Below are 8,727 nucleotides of genomic sequence, written 5' to 3' on the forward strand. Positions count from 1 at the left end.
AGAGTAGAATATAATGTCGTTCAAAAAAAATATAAAAAATGTAGATAAAATCAAATTAAAAGTTTATAAAATTCTAAATCATTGAACATATATATTGAAGTTCATCTTTTTTTTATTAAATTTTTATAGACAATATTTTGTGTATATTTTTCTAGACATTTGTTGTTTATAATCACATTAAGATACTTTTAATTTAATTCAAGATATCACAATGTATAATTTCCCGTATTTAAAAACTAGACTTTGTAACTACAATTTAACTTTTGATAAAAATAGTTAGTTACAATTTACAAGAACATTGTACCTTTTACTTTATATTCAAAACAATGTATCAATTTTCTATTAAAAATATGATTTATTAAACTTAAAATGTAAATGCTATATATACTAATTGAAAAACAATATTTGAGATGTATGATCGAATTGGAAATCAGATTTGAGACGTCTTCCTCTTTCATCTACCTTACCCAGAGTAATTTGTAAACATCCCATTTAAAATGAGTAAACTTGCTTGTCTTTTAAGTTTTTCCACTTTTTATAAGTTTAAGGTATTTTTAACATATAAACAAAGTAATATGAGTATTTTATATTTAGACATTAAGGTGAAAGATGAACCAAACATGCAACCAAAAGCATGTGTGATAAATACTAAATACGTAAAAAATATCTGACTTAATCAAAATAGAGAATGAGTGTTTATGACAAACAATTATAAAATTAAATATGTTTTAATTTACAGTTTTTCTTGAAATTTAACATAAAGGAAGACAAAATGGCTTAAAATATGATTGAAAACTGGTTACGCAAATCAAACCAATATTAAATATTCACACATATTTGACAACTTTTGAAGCTATGTGGGGCTAAATGGCTATAACATTATCTCGTAAGTTATGCAGATGGAGTTGTCTAACGATTTGTGTTGGATTAAGTACAGTTGGTTGCACCTATCCCTCCAATTTTTGTTCACATAAGTATCTAACGAGAGTTGGTGTCCATCCCCATATGCCCATACTAGTCTTCAGTCCACACACAAGCAGTCTCAATATATATAAGGGAATGGTTATATAAGGTTCTTAGATACCTAAATTTAGATGTGAAATATTCACATTTTTGTTTTTCAATCCATAAAATTCGAGAGGGCCATACATTTATTCATTAGATAAAAAAATATTAAAAAGTTAATATGTGAGGGGTTCTACATTTAAACTTAGGTGTTAGACAACCTTATATTCACTTTTCCCTCAATACATATATATAATACTCCGATGAACGGTGAAAACACTTAAAAAATCATTTTGAAGTTGATGTGTGAAATCTAGTAATAAAATTTATAAACACGAATTACCAAAAGACTGACTACTACACACTCACAGGCAGTGTACCTGATCGCATGCAGTATAGTAAAAACTGGTAAGCCGAGATCGTTCACAAGGATTTTTATAAGCAATTGTAACAATTAAGTGATTCAAGTAAAAAATGGGGGGATTTTGTGGCCGAATTTCCACGTTGCAAGCAGTTAGTCAGAAAAAGTCAGTAATCCCCCAGGATTAATCGAAAGAAGAGTTTGTTGTCTAAAACAAGAATTTAAAGGTCATCCATCTTGATTTCGCTCGACAACATGTTAAGATTGCACATTTGATGAAGTTCAAATTCAATTAGTGATTAAATGACCGAGACTCAAATTAATCTCCAACCCCGTACCCGTCAAGTTTACAACTTATTTGACTCTCTTGTATAAACTAGTTTCATTATTAAGACCGGTACCCCGAGACGCCTTTTGATAACTTCTCTAGTTTAACAATGGTTTTGGTCATTTCAGATAACAATTGTGTTTATTAATTATACCCAACCATCAACCCGTTAATTCTTATTAATTATTGGTTACCTTCTACCGTACCCGTCATAGAACCAACTATTTCTAACCAAGCAATCAAAATAACTTCTACCCAACCCTAGTTGCCACTAAGCTTGAATACAAATTATCCGTAAACAATAATTAAATAACAAAGCATTAATAGATTAAGATCACGACACAACGTTAAATTAAATCATTTGAATTATAAAATACTGTGCAATCCTTACATATTGTCTTACTCCATCAAGATGGATGAAAAGGCGATTAGCCAATCATATTAAATATGAAGAACAAATCAAAATAGAATAATTCATCGTTACCGAATACAAGGAATTGAAAACGATTAACGAAATGATTCCAATCGAGCTTAAGATCCTTCAAAATGGTTGAATACAAGAAAAACCCTTAAAAAGCACTTAAAAATCGTTTGGAAAGTGAAGGTAGGGTTTCAAGAATGTTTTTGCAAGCTATTTATATGTTGTCCAAATTCAGCAAATTCAGCGCCAAACTGCGTCACAGTCCCAGACTGCGTCGCAGTGTCCCCTATTTGACTTCTGTTGACTTTGACTTCATTGACTGGTCTTTTGGCGTATATAGTCAAACTGCGTCGCAGTTTCAACCTACTGCGAAGCAGTTTTATCCTCGACAAGAATAACTGCGACGCATTACAAAACTGCGCCGCAGTCTGCGTTGACCAGCATTGACTTCTTTGACTTTCTTCTAATCTACACTCTCTTGGCTCGTAAAATGTCCGTAAGCACTTGTTTTACTCTAGAAACCTCGTTTTCTTTAGATTATCGCTTAGGTACCTGTTATCAACCTTAAACACTAACAAATACTATAAACGCACCAAATGTATACGAAAACAAATCTTAAACATCGATAATCGACTACTTAAGCTATGAGAAATGGGCATAAAATACGACATATCAAATCCCCCCACACTTAAGCTTTGCTTGTCCTCAAGGAAATCCAAGCTGAAAACAAATCAAACCTTGGTACATTATGGAACCACATTTCAGTTATCAAAAAGAAGCTTAACCATAATCAAAAATGAGAATAAATGGTTAGGCAGTTTTAATCTTAAATGAAAACTGGAATGTTTGACAATATTTGACTGATATACAATCCTTAATAACACGACTAAGCACAAATGAAATGAACAAGTGATATCTCGCCTATCCTACTCCAACTTACTTTTGGGGTTAAATATTTGAATAATCGCTCAATAGCCAAGTCGTGATGCATACTCTTTTAACCATAGGCTTGTACTAGGTTCGTTCCTTCATCGCCAAGGCGCTAGCGCCCTATAACGTCTATCAGAAGAGGACTTTAAGGGTTGTAACATTAGGCTAAACAGGGCATGTAAACAGGGTATGGAAATTTGGGTAAACAATTAGTGTCAACAAAGAACTAACACAACAATTAACAAATTTTTCACATATAGTCTAGTCCAAACAAACCCATGTGTTGCCAACGGTCCATATCCCAAAAAGTTCTCAATCAAACAACTTATTCAACCAAACCTAACCAATATTGGCTTAAACAAGCTTGCCAACTTAAAACATTTTAATCAAATATATCAATTCAAGAACACTTTGTTGGTTACAACGATGTACCAACTTACATAAAATGATTTGAGAAAAAGAACACTTTGTTGTTTTTCTGTTTTTCAAATCTTTTATTCTTTTTATTCATTTTTTTTGTGAGCTACTTTTACTCTGACTAATTGGTATTCTCTTACATAACGAAGAAACAGTGACAAATCATTACAAAATGTTGTTAAGATGAATAATCTAGATTTTATCCGAAAACCATGGCGAAATCAAACTACCCCCAAATGATGAGAATATCCCAACTCGACATAATAAGGCTAAACCCAAACCATCCACTAGCAAAGGCAACCAATGACCCACCAGGACTTCGACTATCGGTATGGTGAGGAAAGGTTTATATTTAGGTGGATTCAATAAAGAACAGGCTAATGACAACATGTTTTCTATTGTTTCTTGCACTAAAAGTGAGAGCAACATAAGGGTTTTAGACAGGTGGTTCACTAACCAGTGTGTGTAGTTAGCTACTAAGCACATTACAAAACATGCACATAACAAATTTTATGAAACAAAGGGTGAAACATACAAAGAACAAAGGTTTTATTCTAAATTTGCCTCTTCTTCATCTAGAAAACCACGGAACGATCAACCAGGACAAGTTCTAGAATCAACGCTATCACAGGCATACTCATAGAAAATGAAATAACTCAGAAATGGAAAATCAACCTCAAACTTGCACATCATAGTTCAGAGCTCTAAAAGAGACCCTTACTTCCGGATAAATCCAAAAGCCTAAGAGAGGGACAAATTTAAAAGGCTAATAATTCCAAAACCGTACACCTATCATAACTAGCAATGAATTAATAATCTCACAATTTGGTGTTTTGGTGCTATAAGCATGCTAGCAATGTTATTAATCCAGAAGGGATTGTCACGTTAATCAGTCAAAACACATTCCACAGATTAAAAGTTTGTACCAAGGGTGTAGTTACATTGCTCATTAAAATCTATAATTAGGTGACAAAAGCAATTAACTACAAGGACAAGCATGCAAAATCTTCAAAAATACCCGAGTTTTTCCTATTTACCTCCCCCCCCCCCCCCACACACTTGAGTTGGACAATGTCCTCAATGTCTAATAAAAAGCCAAACTAAGGAAAATAGGGAAAAGTAAACTAAAAAGCAAAATAAGGACAAGAAAAACTTGCCGGGTATATGTGATGTTCCATGCGTGAATGATGCCAACAAGAATATGAGCGCTGAACTTACTGCCAGCATATGCACATGACAACCTTGCTATCACACATGAACACAAATAAAAGCCAACATAATCATACCAAGTTAAACATGCAACATTCTACCCTACTAACTAATGGAAATGGGAAATAAAATATGCTGTCTCATCACCCCTTAGGGTGGATACAAACCAACCAAATGAAAATTAAAAAGTACGAAAATTGAAATTGTTCAAACAAATAATACAAGCCATCAAATTACGTTGACAGACGGCTTCAAATCTTCAACCTGCAAACAAATCACTGTGGTGGAGGATGAGGTGGATAATGTTGGTAACCGAGAATGTTACCATAATCAAAGAAAAATCCCACCACCTGCTCAGCAAAGGTCGGCTCTTTAGCTCCCGCCTGGCTCACGTCCATACCTGCATATGTACCTGTATAACTACCAAATCGGACCGGCATATCCGGTCCCAATGCACCTGGATCGTGATGTGGAGGCTCCTCAACCGGATGCTCCGGAGGAAAGTAGAAACCTCCACGAACTCTCCGATGAGTGATAAACATAGAGGGTGTGAGATAATCCGGAAGATCGGTGGGTGGGCTAAAATCCTGCCCTCTCAACAGCGCCTCCCACATCGGCTGGTAACGCCGCGAGTCATAAACCACTCTCCCTAGGCCAGAACCAACCATTGTCATATCACTCCCCACCTGCTCTCGAAAATCATCCATGTAGGAGTGGAAAGCCTGCTGAGACTCGAACATCCTATCCACAACAGACTGAAGAGAGGTGAGATCAAAACCTGCGGGAACGGCGGAAGAAGAAGAAGCTCCCGCAGTAGAGGTAGCACGACGCTTAGGGCGTCTAACCAGTTCCTCCTCAGCCGCCTCCTCCATCTCTTCATCAGCGTCTTCACCATCTTCACCTTCCTCGCCCTCAGGGGCGGCATCACCAAAATCAATCAAAGAGTAAAAACCCCTATTGGTTTGAGGCTTAAGTAACCCAAACCGCTTCAAATCCGGATACTCAAACGGTTTCATAGGCTTCCAATTCAAGTTAAAAATCATGTTTGCTCGATCCCCTTCACAACCAAAGAATTTCACCAATTTTGTGACATAATGGCCACAAACAAGCTTCCTGTCCCTCATACCTCAGGTGCCCATGTGCTTTGCCACCACGTACGGAGCACAAGCTAATCTATACGGGGCACCCTGATGAAAAAGTCTCAATATCCACATATCCTCCAAATAAACTTTGTCCCGCTGATTTGATCGTTGGACAACTAAGTATGTAATCATCTTTAAAAACAACCTCAAAACAGGTGACTTAATTGTGTTCACTTTCGACTTAAAACTCCAAGTCTCCCCAGAAATCTGTGTGTAATACGACTTCTGACTACCATCTGGGAATCCCAACCCGGTACGAGCTCCCATCCTCAAAACTTTCCTAAACAATGGGTTATTATCTACCAACTCCCTGCTGTACATCCCCGTAGCAATCCCAAGTTCAACAATGGTTAAAGATCGATCTCTCCCCCCACAACGAAAATGTATGCATTTCTCATCAAAAATGTTTTTAACTTTATCAATGGTGCTCACATTCATAGTTGAAAAGAATTCCAAGCACCATTCCTTGCAAACCATTTCCCGATTTCCAAAAACGTCTACCCACATACGAAATTCTTGGTCAACAGAGTTACCGTTTTCATCATTTTCCATACCCACTAGCCTCAAAAATCCCTCAATGTCCCTTCGTATAACCAACATGTCAAGCATATCATCTGGAAGATACCTGGGCTCCTCGATGTCCTTGTGAAGGAATTTTTCCAACCGCTCATTATAAGCGGCTTTCTGTTCCTGTGAAGCTCTTGGCCAAGTGAGCCATTGATGCTCAGATAGAGCGGGAACTGGTGCCACAACAACTTGAGCTGCTCCTGAAGACTCCTCACCCGTGTGAGAAGAAGTTGTGCGTCTAGGGTTTCGTCCACCAGCAGCAGGGGCCTGCAACAAGACGACAAATCATCAAAACTTTCAATCCCCAAAATAATGACTACCATATATGTTCCATAGGAGGGTCAGGCCTGAACAGGGTTGGACTGCGACGCAGTCTTGATGGACTGCGAAGCAGTCTAAACCTCGAAAACAAAAACTGCGGCGCAGTTTTGTGACTGCGTCGCACTCATAGACAGTTAAACTGTGACGCAGTTTTGACACTGCGTCGCACTCTTAAAGAAATTGGGCAGAAATTGAGGGGTTAACAAGAAGTCCCAAACCCTTTAACACCAAAACTTCACAACTTCTAATCTATCTACGAATTCCATTAATTAATCTATTGACAAACCAACAACCCCCGACCTATTCATGAGTTCTCATTCATTCGAGCATGACAACAAATCTAAGATTTATTTTAGAATTAAAAAAACTTAAAACTATATAATGCAAGACAAACAAGCTAGATAGGGGATACTAACCTTTCTAGATCTTGTCATGATGATTATAGTGTAAAAGAAATAAGAACTCAAAGAAATTAAGAAGAGAAAGAAGGAAAAATCGGATGGCATGCTTGAGAGAGAAATTTGCTTTGAAGATTTTAGGGTAAAAGTAAAAGTGAATTAACCATATCCTCTTATTTGTTTGACCCGATCTGACCCTACTGCACCGCAGTCCTCACACTGCGTCGCAGTTTCGTTTTTAAATTGTTTTTTTTTTTGAATTTTCTGAACAATACGCGGACTACGTCGCATCAACCCAACTGCGGCGCAGTCGTATTATTGTCGAGGATTTTTATGCTTCGCAGTGTAGTGAGACTGCGTCGTATTTATTGTTAAGCCAAAAACTGCGTCGCAGTTTGAAAGATGCGTCGCAGTGTCACCCCCCCCCCCCCCCCACAATTACCTTGAATTTCGTCCACGAAAAACTTACCGGATCGCGTAGAGAAGTTCCAGACATGCAATACTCGACATAATCACCTTAAAAACATAAAAACTGCTAAAATTTAACAAAAACAGAAACACATCAAACACGGGTTGCCTCTCGCGAAGCGCTTAATTTATTCACGAGTCTTTAGCTAGACTCGAAGTCCTTTCTCATTGTTTTATTTCGAAAAATGGAAGCTCGTCAACGACGACTCCCACATCTTCCTCCTCTTGATGATATAACTTCAACCTGTGACCATTAACAATAAAAGAAGTACCATCCGATTTAAACAATTCCACATAACTAGACAGATAAACATGTTTAATCACAAAAGGGCCGGTCCACCTAGATGTCAACTTGGGTTGTTTAAACTTGTACTTGGAAAGAAACAACAACACTTTGTCACCGGCTTTAAATTCCTTCTTTCTAAGTCTACGGTCATGCCAAACTTTAGTGCGTTCCTTATAAAGCAAAGAGTTATCATGAGCATACAACCTTAGTTCATCTAGTTCATTTAGTTGCATTGATCTTAACTTACCGGCTTCAACTAAGTCCATGTTACAATTCTTGAGCGCCTAATAGGCCTTATGCTCAATTTCGATAGGGAGATGACAAGTCTTGTCATAGAGCAACCGGAATGGGGTAGTCCCAATCGGTGTCTTGTAGGCGGTCCTAAATGCCCATAGAGCATCATCAAGCTTGGTGGACCAAGACTTCGAGTTATCTCCTACGGTCTTCTCAAGAATTCTTTTCAATGCCCGATTCGTATTTTCGACTTGGCCACTCGTTTGCGGGTGGTAAGAGGTTGAAAAACGGTGGTTGACACCGTACCTCTTAAGCACCTTAGCGAGTTGGTGATTCGCGAAATGACTTCCGCGGTCACTGATTAAGGCCTTGGGCATTCCAATCCTACAGAAAAGCTGTTTTAAAAAGTGAATGACAACACGTGCATCATTCGTTGGCAAGGCTTTAGCCTCAGCCCACTTCGAAACATAATCAACAGCAACAAGGATATACAAATTCCTATGTGACGGGGGAAAAGGTCCCATAAAGTCAATGCCCCAAACATCAAAAACTTCACATACCGAATAAAGTTTTGAGGCATTTCATCACGTTTGGAAATGTTACCTTGTCTTTGACACACATCACAAACCTCTACCAAAGT

Source organism: Erigeron canadensis, chromosome 4 (genome assembly GCF_010389155.1).
Source record: "Erigeron canadensis isolate Cc75 chromosome 4, C_canadensis_v1, whole genome shotgun sequence".
Lineage (NCBI taxonomy): Eukaryota > Viridiplantae > Streptophyta > Magnoliopsida > Asterales > Asteraceae > Erigeron > Erigeron canadensis.